This window comes from Pollicipes pollicipes, unplaced genomic scaffold (genome assembly GCF_011947565.3).
Source record: "Pollicipes pollicipes isolate AB1234 unplaced genomic scaffold, Ppol_2.1 Scaffold_3457;HRSCAF=4064_pilon_pilon_pilon, whole genome shotgun sequence".
In the NCBI taxonomy this organism is placed as follows: domain Eukaryota; kingdom Metazoa; phylum Arthropoda; class Thecostraca; order Pollicipedomorpha; family Pollicipedidae; genus Pollicipes; species Pollicipes pollicipes.
In genome coordinates, this window is record NW_023596300.1 from 4893 (window position 1) to 22102 (window position 17210).

The following is a 17210-nucleotide window of genomic DNA, read 5'->3' on the forward strand; positions in this document are numbered from 1 at the left end:
CAAGATGGAGATCGACCCCGCCTCCCAGATGGACAAGGGCATATACCAGTGCATGGCCGACAACAAATACGCGATTGACGTGCGTGCCTTCCGCACGTCGTACGGCGAGAACTAGGCTGCGCCTCACCCACTTATATGTAGTACGCGACGGCGTGGTCCGAGCCGAATGTCAGCTGCACGGTATTATAGCACGCCAAGGATGTGATGCGTCATTGGGTGCGAAGAAACGTGCCATGCCGATGAGCGCCCTCGTCGAATGAGTGATACGCAAAACCTGTGAACCGGTGTGGCGTCGTGCGCCTCTTGGGCAGTTTTTTGTTTGTTCGCGTTGCGTGTACACGTTTTGGCTGGCATTTAATGGTGCACACGCCGTCACAGCGGTGAGGAAGAAGGTCGCTTTCAATAAAAGAGCAGCAAACCAAGGTCGTTGGACTGCATCGTACCACAATGAACCTCCTGACGTAGTAATGATCCGCGGAGGTAGTCAGCCGCGGTAGAACACCTAGGATGCGCATTTTGAGTGCCTCCCCGTGAACGGCAGGACGAGGGCACCGCATAAACACACACTCATACTTCAGTCTTATTGTGTTAAATGGCGCACCCAAAGACCCTACTGGAGAGAGGAAGCACGGATTGACCAACTATTCGATGCTCCTTTTTTACCACCTTTCTTGAACACAGGAATTATTTTCGCCTGCTTACGCACCTCCCGGAAGGCGCCAGATCCACCTGACGCATGTACTTCCTTGGTAAGGGGACCACAAGCTCGTCAGCACATTCAGCAATATTACGGGCGCTAACACTGTCTGTGTCCCGTGCCATGGAAGGTACCACAGAGTGCAAACCCATTTTGCAGCATCTCTCCATGCATGCCGCTCATAAAAGGCATCCAAATGATGCACGGGCGCGTGAGACAGCACCGTCGCGGCGGGGACACTGAACCTCGCAGCAAAAACGTCGTTCATCACGGTCGCATGGTCCGGATCATAAGTCGCATCATAACTAGCATCGTCGCACGGTGCAGGTGGAATGTGTGATATGGTAGTGACGTTCTAGAAGCGGTCAGTACCGTTTGTGGTTGTGAAATTGTCAGCCAGCTTGCACAGCTACTGGAAGGGACTCTCAACTAACTCGCAGTGTGTGGAAGTACGCTGTCCCCATGAAGACCACACTGCAGTGCCCTTAAGAAGAGTTCAAACAATCTTTCGACAGCAGCTTTATGTCTCGCCATGTCTCGCCTCTTGTTATCAAGGTCGGCCCTATTTGCACAGGGTTTCGTCGCATACGACTGCATGTAGCCCGTCAGCCGGAGTGGAGCTAACCACCTGGTGGAAAGCCGCCTGTGAAACTTTCAGGCTTATGAAATGGACTCGTCCAAGCGACCTTGACGTTGGCGGATGGCCTCAATAGTCAGTGAAGGGGCTCCCATTGCTTCCTAACGCAGGGGAAATTATGATGTCAGCAGGTCAAACACATTTAAACGCTCACTCGCACCAATGATTAAAGCGTTTCAGAGTTTTGCCGGGTGAAGGAAATATGATTTAAATCTTACTTTAATTTTAAGTACACTATACGCTCCAGCAAACATAATTTTTACCCAAAGTATCAGAAATATCTGGCCACGAGGACGTAGGCCGGGTGCTCAACTTATTTGCATAATGCCCGTTAGACAGTGATGCGCAAATGCAGTTACGATTCGGTGTCGCTACCAGCTGGTCGTATGCAATTTGGCGCGTGGCTAGGCCAGCTGGGTTACATCATTGTATTAAAATTGGGACCTGATTCGACAAACATAGCGCCGTCCAAGCATGCAAACGTGATGCATCTGTGTGACGTGGAAAACACGAAGGTCACAACTTGCCAATATGCAACAGGATGTCACGTTTGGTGAAGACATGCAACTTCCTGCCTGCAAAAAACGTCCTAGCTCAAGCAAAGCTTGTTCTCGGTCTTGACGATCAGGCGCAGCAGTGACGGGATGCCTACACCGTTCGACAAAGAGAATCCTAAGCGCTTCACTCCTCACGCTAGGCCACGGAGGGGGAGTCTTTTCCACAACAGGTTAAAAACGATCGCTTGCAGCCACACGAAATTCTCGTTAGCTTGTTTCACCTATTAATTTGGCATCCTTTGTAGAAATTGGAAGTTTTGATCATTTTGATTTGGTCCTGGTTAGGCCAAAGAAGTCAATCTCTACAACACTCTGACCACACACAACATTCCTGTGTGCCACTTGCCACCGTCCAAGCTTTCTCTAATAATGGAACGTGATAGTATCTACAGTTTGTTGGTTTCATATTTTTCAAAAGTAAAGAGGCCAGTGATCTGAACCCAGACCTTTTTACCATTTCTATTTCGTAAATAATGAGAGCTTGTACATCTTTTGTAAAGTTTTGATGTACTCCACCAAAAACATGCTGTTACGGTATGACAATTATAATGCATAGTGATGGCACAATAGGTGCTGTGAGTGCACGCAAGGTACAATGAGTTTATCCAAGGCCAATGACATGTGGTGTCAGTAGCGGAGAGGTTAGATAAACGAGTGCGACGCGTGTAACCATCTCCTTACCGTGTTTGTGAAGCTGATCGCGCATAGTTTTATGTGCCAACGCGCCTGTTTTTAGTTTGCTATAAATACATTGCCAAGCGCCTAAGAGGTTTTGTATGATGTTGACAGCAACTGCGCAATCTTGAGCACCCGCAGATGAGGAGCATGATATTTCTAACACACAAAAAAAGTATTGTGCTGGTCACATAAACCCAGTTAGCACGTAAGTTTTTGTCATTCGGATGATTGATGAATCTAGCCCTAGTTGACCTCGAATGACTTCTAGGTAAGCCTAAAATAGTGTTTTTGTGTCTGGAATACTTTTGTACTACATCTTCACCTAATAAGATAATCCTGGTCAGAGCACGTTGTGAAAAATCATCTTTCTTGTAGGCTACTGACAGACCAATTTTGAACGGTGACCTGATCTGACCTGGCCCTTGCGGGAAACAAAAATAGTCGGAATGGCCTCTCAACAGTTAACACGGCTTCCAACTGCATCTATCAGAACGGCTGCTTTTGACCTTTTGTGACGTCTGGTGGCCTGATATTTGACCCAAGCTTAAAACCTCTGTGCGTATTCTTCATGATTTGACGATCTTTTTACTGCGGGATTTCTCACACGCGTCAGGAAGTTGGAGATTTCAGGGGTGGGGAGGGGGAGCCTATCTTCCCCAGGCCAGACACGGTTGTCAAGACCCCCGGCCTGGCGCAGGTGCACACACGCAAGGTACGAGAGAATCGGCTACCGGCATAGTTTGGCAAGGATCATGTTTTGCCGAAGTTACAAATTTGCCACGTGCAGTGCCGTTCATCAGCACGTCCTAATTGGCGAGTGATGAATGCATTAGTTTCGATCTATGTATGCAGCGGTCAAATCGGCAGCCTCCGATGCCCTGGCTATGCATGTTTTCTGCTCGCGTACGACATGTCTCGAAGTTTGTGTAGTTGCGGTTCTCTGCAATCCTCATGCAGCGGGACCCGACCGAGTTCAAGACATCAATGATTTCCGTTTATTGGAGTCAAATGGCAAGGTCACATGGCCATGGTTGCAGCTTCGACAGCACGAAGTGATGAAGCTGACATCAAATTCATCAGGTGATGGCTTAAGCAGTTCATGCTTGGTAGCACTTCTACTTCTACTCCTAAATGCCACCTAGAACGCTAGCCCGCAGCCTGCATATATATATATATATATATATATATATATATATATATATATATATATATATATGCATATATATATATATATATGATATATATGATATGATATATACATATGATAACACGACTGATACATACGATAACACGATACATATGATACATATGATATGATATATACATATGATAACACGATGAGTGGCAGAGGCACATCGATAGTACTTTGAAGGCCATTAGCATACAAAGATTGACAATTGCTTTTATTGGGTATAACAACTCACTTGGCATTCATTACTCGTCACTCATCATTCAATTCACCGGGAGTTCCGTGAGAGGTTTTCCAATGTTTGCAACCTTTGGAATGGAACGGTGATAATACGGGCACATGCCAGTGAATGAACAAATGCCTTTCATATCGGAGAGATCATTTATATATATAAAATGACTTCTGCTGTGCTAGGATCTGGCTTGATCCCATCTGGTAAAACTATATAACCTAAGTGTCTAATTTTCTGTTTCAGAAATTCGCATTTTGACATTTTGACTTTCAAGCCTGCACTGCACAGACGTTCAAACACCGTTTTGATGCGACTGGCATGTTCTTCAAAGGTTTTTGTGAAAATGATGATGTCGTCAATGTACGCAATCGTAAGTTTGTGTTGTAGACCTGCAAAAACGTTGTCCATAAGCTTTGAGAATAACCCTACACCATGGTACAGGCCGAGCGGAAGGACAGAAAAATTTATACCCTGAAAATAATTGAAAGCAGTTTTGTCGATGGAATCAACAAAACTTGCCAATATGGGCAAGATGCACTTGCCTATAGCAACTTGCCAATAACCACTTTTTAGGTCCAGCCAAGTGGAATGCTTTGGTTTTCCAAGCGAGGGGAGGATGTCATCGAGGTGAGGTTATGGATGACAAATTTTCACGGTTACTTGCCTCAATTTTCTGTAATCTACACGGTATCTTTTTCCTCCACCTTTCCTGTCAATCATGGCAAGCAGGTTAGACCACGAACTTTGAATAGGTTGAATGATTCCAGTCTTAAGAAGCCCAAGTGTGTAGTCTAGTCTAGTGTAGTCTTGTAGTCTTGTCCCTGACTGGAAGGAGGCCTTTAAGGATTGTGATTTTTGGGCGGATAATCCTTTGTATCTATCTTTATCTTTCTTGACCTGTACGACCAGCATCCAGATTGCTTTTTGGCAAATATGTTTGTGCAAATATGTATTCCATATAACGCATATGGAACGAAGATCACTTGGCCATTGATAGCAAGAACGCACATGATATTGTCTGTTTTGCTGCGAGTTTGGAGGTTAATGTAGAGGCTGAAATGAAGGTGGACCAAATTTGTTGCCGGAAGTTGCTATTTCCAGGCCACTGAGATGAGTGAAATTGGCGTAATTGTGCAGAAGTTTGAGGCTGTCTCTGAGACAGTCCATTTTAAGGTAAATATCGTCGGTTTTGCGGATGACTTTGACACTTTGGTATGTATGGATGCGAGTTCTGTTTTGAGCTGGTGATTGTTTCAGGACTTTGTCCAATTTTGAGCTTGGCTCTTAAACCGACGCCTCTAATTTTCAACTCTTCTAGCATCATAGCATAGTTACGGACAATATGCATGACCACAGGTTTATCAGTGTGACCTATGGTGCCTCTTCACATTTCGAATGTGTGGTCCGTTTGTTGTTCCGCACACGCAAAATTAACGACTTCCGGAAGGGTGTGAAGTTGTTTACGGATGATTCCGCGGGCTTACCTGTCGCCAATCAGTCCTTTTGGAACACTTCCACGTTGAGGCTCGGGACCAAAGACATCGTCAAAAGCCTCAGATGCTACCGCCTGAAGCCTTTCCGAAAGATTTTGGACAAGTCCTCCAGAGTGCTGTTGAACTTGACGCAACTGTATTTGAGCGCAACACGAATCCTGTCGCCCAGTGTCGCTCACGCAGTCTCCTACGGGGATTTTTCCGGCCAATTTGGGGATTTTCTTTACTAAGCCTACAAACAAATTTGCCCGCAGATCCACTCAAGCTGCGGGTTGTCAAAAGAGGCATGCGTTCATCGTCCGTTGTGCAAAAGATGCTGTCCCATATCCCGTGGCCATCATGAAATTTTCACTAACTCTCTCCACTGGATGTTCTTACAACGTTGTGGAAGCCCTTGAACCCCAGTTTTGTGTACGATTTACTGCATGGTTTGTGCAATAAGCTGTCCCTCAGTAGGTGTGTGCGTGTGTAGGTGTAGTCATGTTTGTCAGTACGCAGTAACACACAAAAATACGAATAACACTCCGTCACACACTGATACAGGCGCAAGCGTTCAAGGATAGGTTGAGGATGGGCTGGCCCACAATTCCGATGGTCCACGAAAGGAACTTGAAAACTGACTGCTTGCAAATAGGTATTTGCAAATCCGTGTCATTTGGCACCAATTTGTAGCAAATTTCTGACCGCTTGTGTGAGAGTTAACACTAGTAGAGATCTTGCTCGTGCCAGTCTTTCTCGCGAGTCCATCAGAGAGAGATCTTGTCAAACAGAGCTTCTATTTTCTGGCCACTTGCACGCACCAACACTCACACCACAACGTCCACGCTCACAACCAACAGCGGTCTTGCGCCTTCAAGCGCAGAGAGAGCAAGAGCCTCTTCAGGGTCACCAGTGGTACGGTTTATATACGGTGCGCGTCGGAATTGATTCATGGTCGTAGGGTTCATGTGATGTAAACCAATGAGAAACGAGTGTGATGTCGTCCAATGGTCGCCTGAACCAATAAAAAGGTAGGGCATCGCCTTGCGATCTCACAGCTAGCTGATGCAAATGGCAGGTGGTGAGACACCGAAGACGACTTTTTAAAGAAGTCATCGGGTAGCATTTCGGAAGTCATGCATATTTCAGGTTCCGATGGAACGATCGGAATGCGGTCAGCGCACATAGCTTAGCTTGAACAACGGCGAGTCTAATGGCTAGCGCACGACGGCCGGTAGAGGGCTTTAGATAAAACCAGTTGAAGGAGGTGAAAAGTGGATTTTGCTAAATCTTATTTTGTACACGCTTCGCCGACTGTGACAAAAGACAGCCGGTAACGTGCTTGCAAGAATACGGCGGCCCGGATTATGTTTGTGAGCACTGCTCTACAGGTATCAGGGGTAAGGGGAACCAGCGTTTTTGATGACGTCTTTGATATTAGCTGGACGATGCTCTGACTGTGTATCTACTCAGCGCTGGCTACCCGGTTATTTTTGGACTGGCCGCAGGTAATATTCAATACTTCCATAAGCGCGCGGCTGGTGCGACCACTCTCAGACATTATTATTGAGGAAGCACTATCAGACTCCAATATAAATCGCTGATCAGATGACATAACGTTTTTGCGTTATAACGGTGCATTGCCTACTCTGGCGAGAACCGGTCGGTACCGTGCTGGCCAGATTACGTTGTCCCGACAAAACTACTTATAAGTGCACGGAAAGATAACCAACCTGTATTTTTATTGGCACTGCTCTACGGGCATCATGCTCCAGTGAAACAGCTGTCTTTCATGACCTCATTGATATTTTCAGACGACGCCCTAACGGCGTATCGCCCAGCGCTGGCCAGATGGCTAACTCTAGAGCTAATGAATGAAATATAAAATATTTTCATTCCTGCGTGGTGGGTGCAACCATGCTCAATCAGCCTGGCTGTGGAAGCACTAAAAGACGCCAGCATAAGTACGCTCAACGGGTGATACGACGTTCTTGTGTTATGACGGCGCATTGCCGACTCGGCGAGAGACGCCCGGCAGCGTCCTGACCAATTTATCGTTGCCCGGAAAAATGTCTCATAGGCGGACGCAAGGATAACCACGGTGCATTTCTGTTAGGACTGTCTGCAGCCATTAGGTACAAATTTAACGCATTTTTAAGTCATTCATTACCCGTTGATGCGCTAACGGCGTAATTCATGTGCATTTTGCACCAAAAATGCACCGCAGCTCTTTATTGTTGGCATTGTCTGCAGCAATCAGGTGCAAATTCAATATATCTTAAATAAATATTTATTTACTCGTGGATGCCCCCAACGGCGTATGCATATTGCCATGACGGCGTAATGCATATGCTGAGCAGCCGGCTATTTCTGCAGCTGGGGAAAGCATTATGAAATACTTTTATGCGTGTGTGGCGGGTGCGACTATAGCCAAAAGAATGTTGTTGTGGAAGCACTATTAGACGCCGAGATGAATCGCCTTTTGGAAGACAGGACCCGTTTGGCATAATGACGGTGCAATGCCGAACGTTAAAACAGCTCTTCGGTCCTCTATGGTGTCAGGTGTCAATAAGACCCCTGTCTTTCATGATTTCATTGATAGCTGCCGGTGCTCTAACGGCGTATCCATTCAGCGCTGGAGAGACAGCTAACTCTAGGGTTGCTGAAGGTAGTGTAGCATACGGTTATGCGCGTGTGGCGGGTGTGACCGTGCTCAACCAAGCTTGTTGTGGATGTGCTATCAACCGCCATTTTAAATCGCTAAACGAACGGCATGACGTTTTGCGTTATAATGGTGCATTGCTGACTGGGCTAGAGACGACCGGCGGCGTGCTGGCCACATTACAGTGGCTAGGACAGTGTATGTGCGTGTGCGTGTGCGTGCGCGTGCGCGCGCGCGCGCGTGTGTGTGTGTGTGTGTGTGTGTGTGTTTGTAGGTGCTAACCTAGCGACTCCGAAGTGTGAATACACACCCGCCTGGCAGTACCGAATTGCTTGGCAATACCGAAATTCCGGTACTGTTCAGCTTTTTCGTGAAAATGTTCAAAGCGCTCCGAAGAGATTTTAGATCGTTTTTGAGGTCGGTACTGGTAGGATGGTTTTTCGACGGTGTGTTGAATGGTTCTGTTTAGAGTCGGAAGACCACTTTCTCCTTGCGCACTCATCTTTACGGTAGCGGCGCCTGGCGACCACCGCCGCTCCCCCGCCAACCCGCTGGATAATCGCCGCGGCGGTCAACAGGGGACTGGTCACCATTGTGAGATCTGATCCTTTGCCAAAAGCCACCGGGCTTTGGAGGTAGGTGGGCGCGATATCGCTGCTCGTGCCCGAGGAATGCTTGTAACTGAGCGGTCTGGCATCAGGATACTTTGCAGACTGCCAACAGTCTGCTCAAGGTGCATGCACCTTGAGTGTGTGTTGTGGGATACGTTGCGGGATGCATACAACTTACGGCAATGGGTGTCCTTTGCAGCCTTGTTTGAGTTTGGACCTCGGAAATTAAGTCGGGCTGATGAAGCCAGGTGTTTGCAGTATTGCGTACGGCTGGGCGTGTCCTGCATTTGCTTTGCGGAAGCTGCCGTTGTACTTCGCATAGATCTTTCTGTGCTCTTTCTATTCCAACATGTGCGTTTCTAAGAGCTGGAATTTTAGTGTCATATTAGTAGCACATTTTTGTATTATTTTGTTTTGTTTTAGCGTCATACTCGAATTTATGATGGCTGCAGCACTATCATGCCACTATCTTAGTCAACGTCCAGAAATCGAGTGCGTTATCAGGCGCCTCCAAACTGGCATGAGTGAAACTACCAGCAAAGCTGCCCTCGCACGCCAGAAATAGCTTTCAACAGGGTCGGCGCCAGTGGTATGCCTACAGGGGGACGCGGCCCCGGTCGGATCGCGGCACACCCCGCGGCACGCCGCGCGCAAAAGGCACCCTACCCTCCCTGGTGTGGCGGGCGGGGGCGGCCCGACCCCGACCGGCGAGTCAGACGGCTCCCAGGCGCAAGACCTCACGATGCCTTCAGCGTTTCCAGTTGAAAAACGAACTGCTTGCTAGTTCGGACAGCTGGCTTAACAATGTTGAGCAATGTACGCAGTAGCGCTTGCGTTGAACATAGAACGTTAGTTTCATGGACATGTGGCCCCTCCTATGCAGATTGCATGTTTATTACCTGCGTGAAAGCCGTTTTCACAATAAGTCGAATCGCTGAAAAGTTTTGAAAAGTTCAAAATGTTTCTAATATATACTAAGCACTCTGATAACAAACGGCTTCTATGCAGTTTTATTAGGATGTATAAGCAAACATTTTATATCCAACTGAGATTATTTGCATGTTAAAGGAGCCTCTTAATCATGTCAGAGACCCTATTCATATTAGTAGCATTTGCAGTTTGAGAGGTGTTGCACGACAACTACATTAATTATTTGCAAATCCCTCGAAGCAGTGTGTATTATGAATGATTACGCGACATTAAACTCATTAAGACATGGTTTGTCTGCATTTCCAAGCCCGACAACAGCCAACAGCAATGGCGTCTTACGCTGGTGCAAGTCAAGCCCTGCGAATAGCTTCATTGTGGAGGCATAATGCTTCGGCATGCAGACAATCATCTGAAAGCAATGTCTTTAGAACCGAATCCTACCAACACTTCATTTCTCACCCTGATATGTGTGCATCATTACAAAAGTATATATAAAAGTATAAAATATCATTTGTATGAATCGGCGTTGAAAGCTCCTGTTTTTCCGGTGGGTTAGCATTTTATGAATGCCGGTTTCTATCACTGGATTTGGATTCGTCTCGGGCAGGGCGACGCATCCGGCCCGGGCATAACGTATAAGTTGCGGTACGTTGGGGAATACGTATCAAGGGTGTGTTTTCGATGCCTTGAAGTCGTGTTCGTTGAAAATATTCTAAGCAGGCGACTGTCTTCGTTTTCTGGCTAACTATGTTTGATGGATCAGAAGACCAGTGTGCATTCGTATTCACATTCTTATTTATATTCACCACAGACCTCTTTCATTTTGCTCGGAGTCATTGGAACTTTATGGCGCACTGACGATGTGCGTGATCAACGTTTTTTTTCTGAATATCAGTCAATGTTAATGTTTGACACGCCGATTACAGTGTTACAGTTTATTTTCAGCAGCATTCAATTTTGGGACTTCCAGAGATCAACAAATTGTTTGGTTATGAGATGTTGTATATGTAGACGTAAACTGCATCACGTGGCGTCGAGGGTTGTGCTGCTGAGATATGCGAGCGCACATGCACAAAACTACGCTGCGTAATTTATACCACTAATCTATTCTGGGTGTTGAACATACACAGACAAACATGGCCTGGCCATGTTCATACACATCATTGACCCATTTTGATCTTCAACCTACATTTGCGGAATTCTTGATGTCTCTGTACAACCCAGGTACAAATTCTGACGTTTCTGAGTTCTATCGCTTTAAAAAGAGTTCACCAAACCATTGCAAAATGGAGAGCACTGGCGTTTTAATTTTTGCACTCATATAACGCATGATTTTTTCTGTTTATTTGCTGTAAATTACAGGGAGAATCGATATCGCATATATATATATATATATATATATATATATATATATTTATATGTATATATATATATATATATATATATATTACATATTTTACGTTCTTTACTGGACTAAAGGCCGGACTTCACCGCGATACCAATTCTCCCTGTAGTTTACAGCAAATAAACAGAAAAATCATGCGTTATATGAGTGCATAAATTAAAACGCCAGTGCTCTCCATATTGCAATGGTTTAGTGAACTCTTTTTAAAGCGATAGAACTCAGAAACGTCAGAATTTGTGTCTGGGTTGTACAGAGACATCAAGAATTCCGCAAATGTAGGTTGAAAATCAAAATGGGTCAATAATGTGCATGAACATGGCCAAGCCATGTTTGTCTGGGTATGTTCAACACTCAGAATAGATTAGTGGTATAAATTATGTAGCGTAGTTTTGTGCATGTGCGCTCGCATATCTCAGCAGCACAACCCTCGACGCCACGTGATACAGTCTCCCTGGGCCACGCAGCGTCGGTCCTGCGGCCGACACTAGGCTGTGGCCATCAGGTGGACGGAAATGATAACACACTTCAAAGAAGTACCTCTGAGCGCTTTTGGACACCAAATCGTTCAATTAGAGATATTCAGGGTGTATATTTTATCTGTGCGGTTTTAGATTTATGATAATAGTGTATTGGTCTTCACAGCAGCGCGAGCTGGCGCTGGAATCTGGCAGTGCAACTGGAGCAGTAAAGGTAAAATCTCCATTTTTCGTGTTGCTGTAACTGTTAATCTGTCCAGAGGACAGCCTCAAAACTGTAAGAAAAGATTCGCCCATGTCATCTTTGAACCGTACGGGTTAATTTTGACAACAAAATCAGAAGCATTATTTTACTTGGTTGTTGTTCCGCGAGCGGCGCCAACTGGCGTTATTTGCAGTGGCCAGCGCCGATAGGTCCTACGAAAACTGCAACCTAAGCCGTCGCTTTCCTGCTCCCCGAGATTGCGGACGTGTCATCAGGGCTTTATGATGCACTCAGCTGCTGGGGCTACACGGCGTCGCTGGCCTCTCACCCTGGCGAGAAAGGCGAGCACTGCGAGGGATCGATCCCCGTACCTGAAGTTTCCTAGACGCCCTGGGGTTAACGTAGGCGCGTTGACCACTACACTATCGGCACTCGGCGCGCAGACTCAAACCTTTTGATGGCATTTGTTTCACCAGTCGATTCTGCGAAGAATGAACGTTCACAGGCAGACATGCGATGGCTTGGCGCGTCTGGAACTTATTTCAACACACTCAATTCAACACTAATGAGACCTTTCATTTCCGGTAAAATGGCCCCTTAAGTAGAACGCTACGGGGCACATTTTCCCGGTGAAGGGTTGAAGGGCCGTTCTGTCTCACCGCGATGTTTCCTCCGGCCGTCACGCTGGCGACACGGGGCGACATCCCCTGGCCGACGGGAGGCTTTACAGAGATACATCATATCATATTGGTCCGCTCCCTGACGCGGGAGGCCTTCTGACCCTCGCAGCTGACCCCTGACCGACACAGGAGCAACTCATTGTGTCAGGGACCCCAAACAATGCAAATCGCGTGCCCCGGTCTCATTCCTGCTTATGAAATAGGCTCCAAGGGCTCAGACGGACATGGAGCCGACTGTTTGACTCAGTGTCGAGGCCCTATACAATAGGGATACAGAACCCCAGCAAAGGGGACCTTATAGAAGCCCTCTGACTTACGTTTCAGGTCATGGCACTACGGGTGGGGGCCGGGTCCGAATCCAACCGTGCGGTCGATCTTTGGTCCCGCGGGGTCCTCCGGTCCCTCTTCGAACCCCATCAAACAAAGTCCGTGACCGACCGTCCCCCTGTCATGCACTGTGGGCCCTGACCGACGAAGGAGTCCAGCCACTGTTTCAGAGACCCAGACCAACGCCAATCGTGGCCCCCGATCCTGCTCCTGCTTGGCAAATGGGCCCCCAGCGTTCAGGCTGACAAGAAGTTATCTGTTCGGTGGTCGTGGTTTCTGGCCGAGTTAGACACCCGCATTGTCTCAGGGTTCCTTAAAGGTACAAGAGGACCTCTGACCGATATTTCAGGCCACCACCGTACGGACCGCGGTTCTTTATGTGACTTACAGCCAATCTCACGGTATGCCCTTCAGCTGGTGTGTGTTTAGGGCGCTGAAGGAGATATGCGCGCCTCAAGAGGTCCGCGTGCTTTTCACTCCACGCGCCGCCGTTTCGAGTCGTGAAGCGCCCGTCTCGGGCAGAGGTAGTCTACATCAGCGCAGACACCGACTGACCACCGCACAGAGGGGGTTTTCGTATCGAGCCGCAGCAGCCTGGAGCCGCCTGCAATCGTCTGTGATGTCGCAGCAGTGAACACGTTTGAGACCGCCATACGTGGTGTAATTTGTTACCATTAACCACTGATCAACGGCCATAGTGTATTGATAGGCCTGTTTGAGCTCTCTGGCCATTGTTCGTGTCATTTTATTATTTACCTTGTGTGTATGCCTTTTCATAATGCATCCGCGTGACCTAAAACCGAAATAGCCACTACGTAGATGGTTTTCAATATATTGATGCTCATACTGACACAATGCGCGTCCACGTATCCCCAATGAGCATATCAAACTTACTTTTAGGTAACTTAAATTCATGCATGAAAATTATCTTATTTGAATTTTCCTGTAACACACCATCAGTGAACGCTACGGACGGAAGCTCTCAGATTTGGCTAAGCTGTCGGCGGTCGCCACATAACAACAGCTCGGTTTTGGCGGCCTTTAACAGCATCCCATGCTGCAAATACCGCGTGCACGCTACGTCCAGCAGTGACTCCAGCGACTGCCGCATCTCCTCTGATCTGCCTCGAGGGCCTGTAACGGCCAGCTGTGCGTCGTCAGCATACCGAATTATCGTGACACGGAAGCCGTTTGTGAAGCACGCGATGTGGTTGCTTAAGATGTTGTACTGGAATGGCCTGAGGCAAGACCCCGGGAACGTGCCAATGGTGATACTATTTTGGGCCAGACAGCGTCGGATCCATCCTCACATGCTGTATGTGTAACCTCGGGTAACTTTGGATGCAGTCTGTAGATACTTGGAGCTTCCGCGGCCTCGTCAGCAACATTGAGTGGTCCAGTGCGTCGAAACAGCGACTCAGGTCGATCAAAGTAAGAACCGTTTCTTCTGACCGGTCCATGCCTCGTAGCACCTGATTGGAGATCGATAGAAATGCCGTGTAAGTTGAGCGACTTTCAGGATGCCTTGTTGGCCCGAACGCCTGAGGTGATGGTGTGAGAGATGTGAGGTGAGCTGATGATGAACCAGTTTCTCGACTGTGTGAGATATGAGGTGAGATGATGATGAACCAGCTTCTCTGCTGTTTCACGGACGGCTGGGACGATAATGACTGCTCAAAATTGAAGCTTTTGGTGGGTCGTGCCGTTTGCAAATGGGGATAACAGCGGCGACTTGCCGCTGGAGGGCATCGCTTCTGTGACAAAACTTATGCTACTGACCAAAACTAATGTCTAGCAACGGAGGGGTGTGGCGCACTGACTCAAGCTTCAGACAGTGCGCTTCAAAGTAGCTGGCCCTATCCGCCCCTCGGTGTCAATCACAACCGCTCATTTGTGCTGACGTCATTCATATCAGTAGAGGTGCCACTGTTAAGCCTGCAGACCCGCAATGTGCGGGTGGAACATCTCAACAGTGGTACATCTAACCCATAACAGCTGACAGCGGCCCTCAGCAGATTCCGCCGTCGTCAAGACGACGCCGGTCGCGACAACTGCAGATGTAGAGGTCTTGGGAATACGCTATTGGGCTACCACGAAAGGAGGAAGTTTAATGCTGTTACAAAACATTGACAGCATAGGCTGGACTCAGAAGTACTTGAAATTCTCGTCTTTATCTTGATGGTGTTGTAGTGGCACTGCCCAATGTTTTTCTTAGAACTGAATGGTACCCGAGGCTTCACCAGATTTTTTTTGGAATAGCCCTAAAGGTGGGTCACTCTCTTCAACGTGGCGTAACCAGGAGAGGGTTTGGGGTACCCAGCATAGCCTGTGCGCGACCGGGGAAGGGAGGTTTGCAAGTGACCGAAAATGTTTTACGTAATTTATGCACGGTTTCCGATCCCTTTTACCGTGATGAGAATATCTTTGATAGGAGCTTGGCGCGAAGAACTTACCCTTGCAAAGTACTAAACAGCATCTGCGCAATGGATGATCTCGAGGTTACCGAATATCTACACTGAAATCGAACCCAGGAGGACCTCGCAGAATGATGTTTGCACTCACAATAGTAAAAATGGTCGACATCGAAGGTCTGAAGCGCGTCTCTGTGCTGTGGAAACACCTGAAAATACATTGGTGTATCAGGGCTGACGGCCACACACCTGCATATATCGTACGCGTATTAATTAGGTGCTTGCATCCTAATTTACTCTGATGTTTAGCACCGTCATCCACATTTCCACTAGTTAAGCGTAAGTTTTAAAAGAATAACGTCAGGTTTAAAATTACGATAACATTTGTCAAGGCCGTCAAAACATCGTAAACGACCAACGGTGACTGCTGTCATCTAGTATAGCGCGCATTTCGTCACCCATCTTACACAACTGTTTGTTGTTGGCAATCTCTCCCCAGTTTTATCGTTGCCCTCCTTCCGGGTACACGCCGTCCGAACCACGACTAGAGTGCAGAGAAGTACGTGTCGAACTCACCGGTCACGAGCTGGGTGCTTGACGGTGGCGATTGCTGAGAGGATGGAGGCGCGCCGCGGTGTGCCGCTGAGCAGGTGCACCATAACCTTTATAGACTTCTGACGGAGGGTGACCCCTAGCTGCGCAGCTGTTCTTCCCAGAATGAGACTCTGCCCTTACACTCCTGCGTATGACATCCGGAAATGCCTCCGCAAACCCAGCACATGATTCCGTCTGGGTATCGAAGCAGGTGCATAACAATCGACCAGTACCGCCTGCTGCGTTCCAAGAGCTGACGTTGCGATGAAAACGCCGCCGCCAGGATTGGAGGGAGAGCACCTAGATGAAGATGACATAACATACACCACTGTTTGGCCCGCTTCCATGCCGTGCAGACAACCCTCCCTCCCCAAGTCCCGTAACGGGCGCCAGATGTCCCCGGCAGCGAGGGCGAGACTGCAGATGTACAACGACCCATGCCTCCCTGTCATCTCGTGTCCAAATGAGGTTGCCGGCAGACGGCTGGGAAGACCGCAAAACCGTCCAATATCCCTGGAAGACGCGGCTCATACCGCAGTTGGGCCAGCGTACGGGAAAAAAATCGAACATGTGGTTAAGACTGCAGTATTCCTCAGGCCTGCTACAGAGAACTTTGTCCAGAGAATTGAGCGGCACTTGTACGGGCTGCTGCGTAATTGAAAATCGAGTACATGTCGAAACAGGACGACGAAAGACGGCGTGCGATTGGTAGTTGTTAGACAATGTCCATATTTTGTTTCTCTTGATCGAGGGTGGTTGGACTAAGAACTGGACTAAGGACTAAGAAACCATTTCCCCGTCAAAAGCAAAAGCAATCTCCGGGTCTTCCCGTGACAGTTCTTGTTGCTCTGTTTGACATCACAGAGCCTGTGCATGTTAAATGCCATGTGTCACAGGTATTGAAAGTGAGAAACAAGACAGGCTGTGTAGTTGTGCATTGATTTCGTTAGTAATGGTAATCACTGTTTAAAGACAGAATACTTGCAGTTGGTCTGACATGTTCTGAGAGCTGGGACCACACTACATGAGCAGGTGATTTTCAGTTATAGTCTTTAGCGGAGATGATGTCAGAATTAGCCTTGATGTCAATAAATAGCTTACTTTAAGTCAGGTTTTCCTTTTGGAAAACTATGTCCCTGTCGAATTTTTTTCGTGGGGTGGGGGAGGATGGAGCTGAACAATGAACAACAACAGAATCTACCCCAAACACACACCAGCAAATGTGTCATTCCCGGACTTTGCCCAGCTTCTTCTCAAAGTTTGGGGGCCGGTGCCCAAGTTGGGAGCCGACGTTCCCTTTCCTCAACTGAAAAAGAAAACAACTTAAAAACGAATTACAAACACCTGGTTTGCGATTGGGCCCATTGCTTCACTATTGTTGTTTTCAAATGTGAGTGCAGCGGCCTCAGACTGCTGCTGCCGCTGCTGCCCCGGACTTGGTGCGCGG

The 17210-nt window shown here is 47.7% G+C and overlaps 1 long non-coding RNA gene across 1 annotated transcript; it reads right to left on the reverse strand.

Moving 5' to 3' along the window:
• Nucleotides 1–13587: 13587 nt before the first annotated feature.
• Nucleotides 13588–15803, reverse strand: LOC119092814 (uncharacterized). The gene is made up of 3 exons (XR_005093543.1): nucleotides 15746–15803; nucleotides 15321–15378; nucleotides 13588–14230 (listed from the first exon to the last, which is right to left on the reverse strand). It is a non-coding gene; the product is annotated as an uncharacterized LOC119092814 (long non-coding RNA).
• Nucleotides 15804–17210: the final 1407 nt, after the last annotated feature.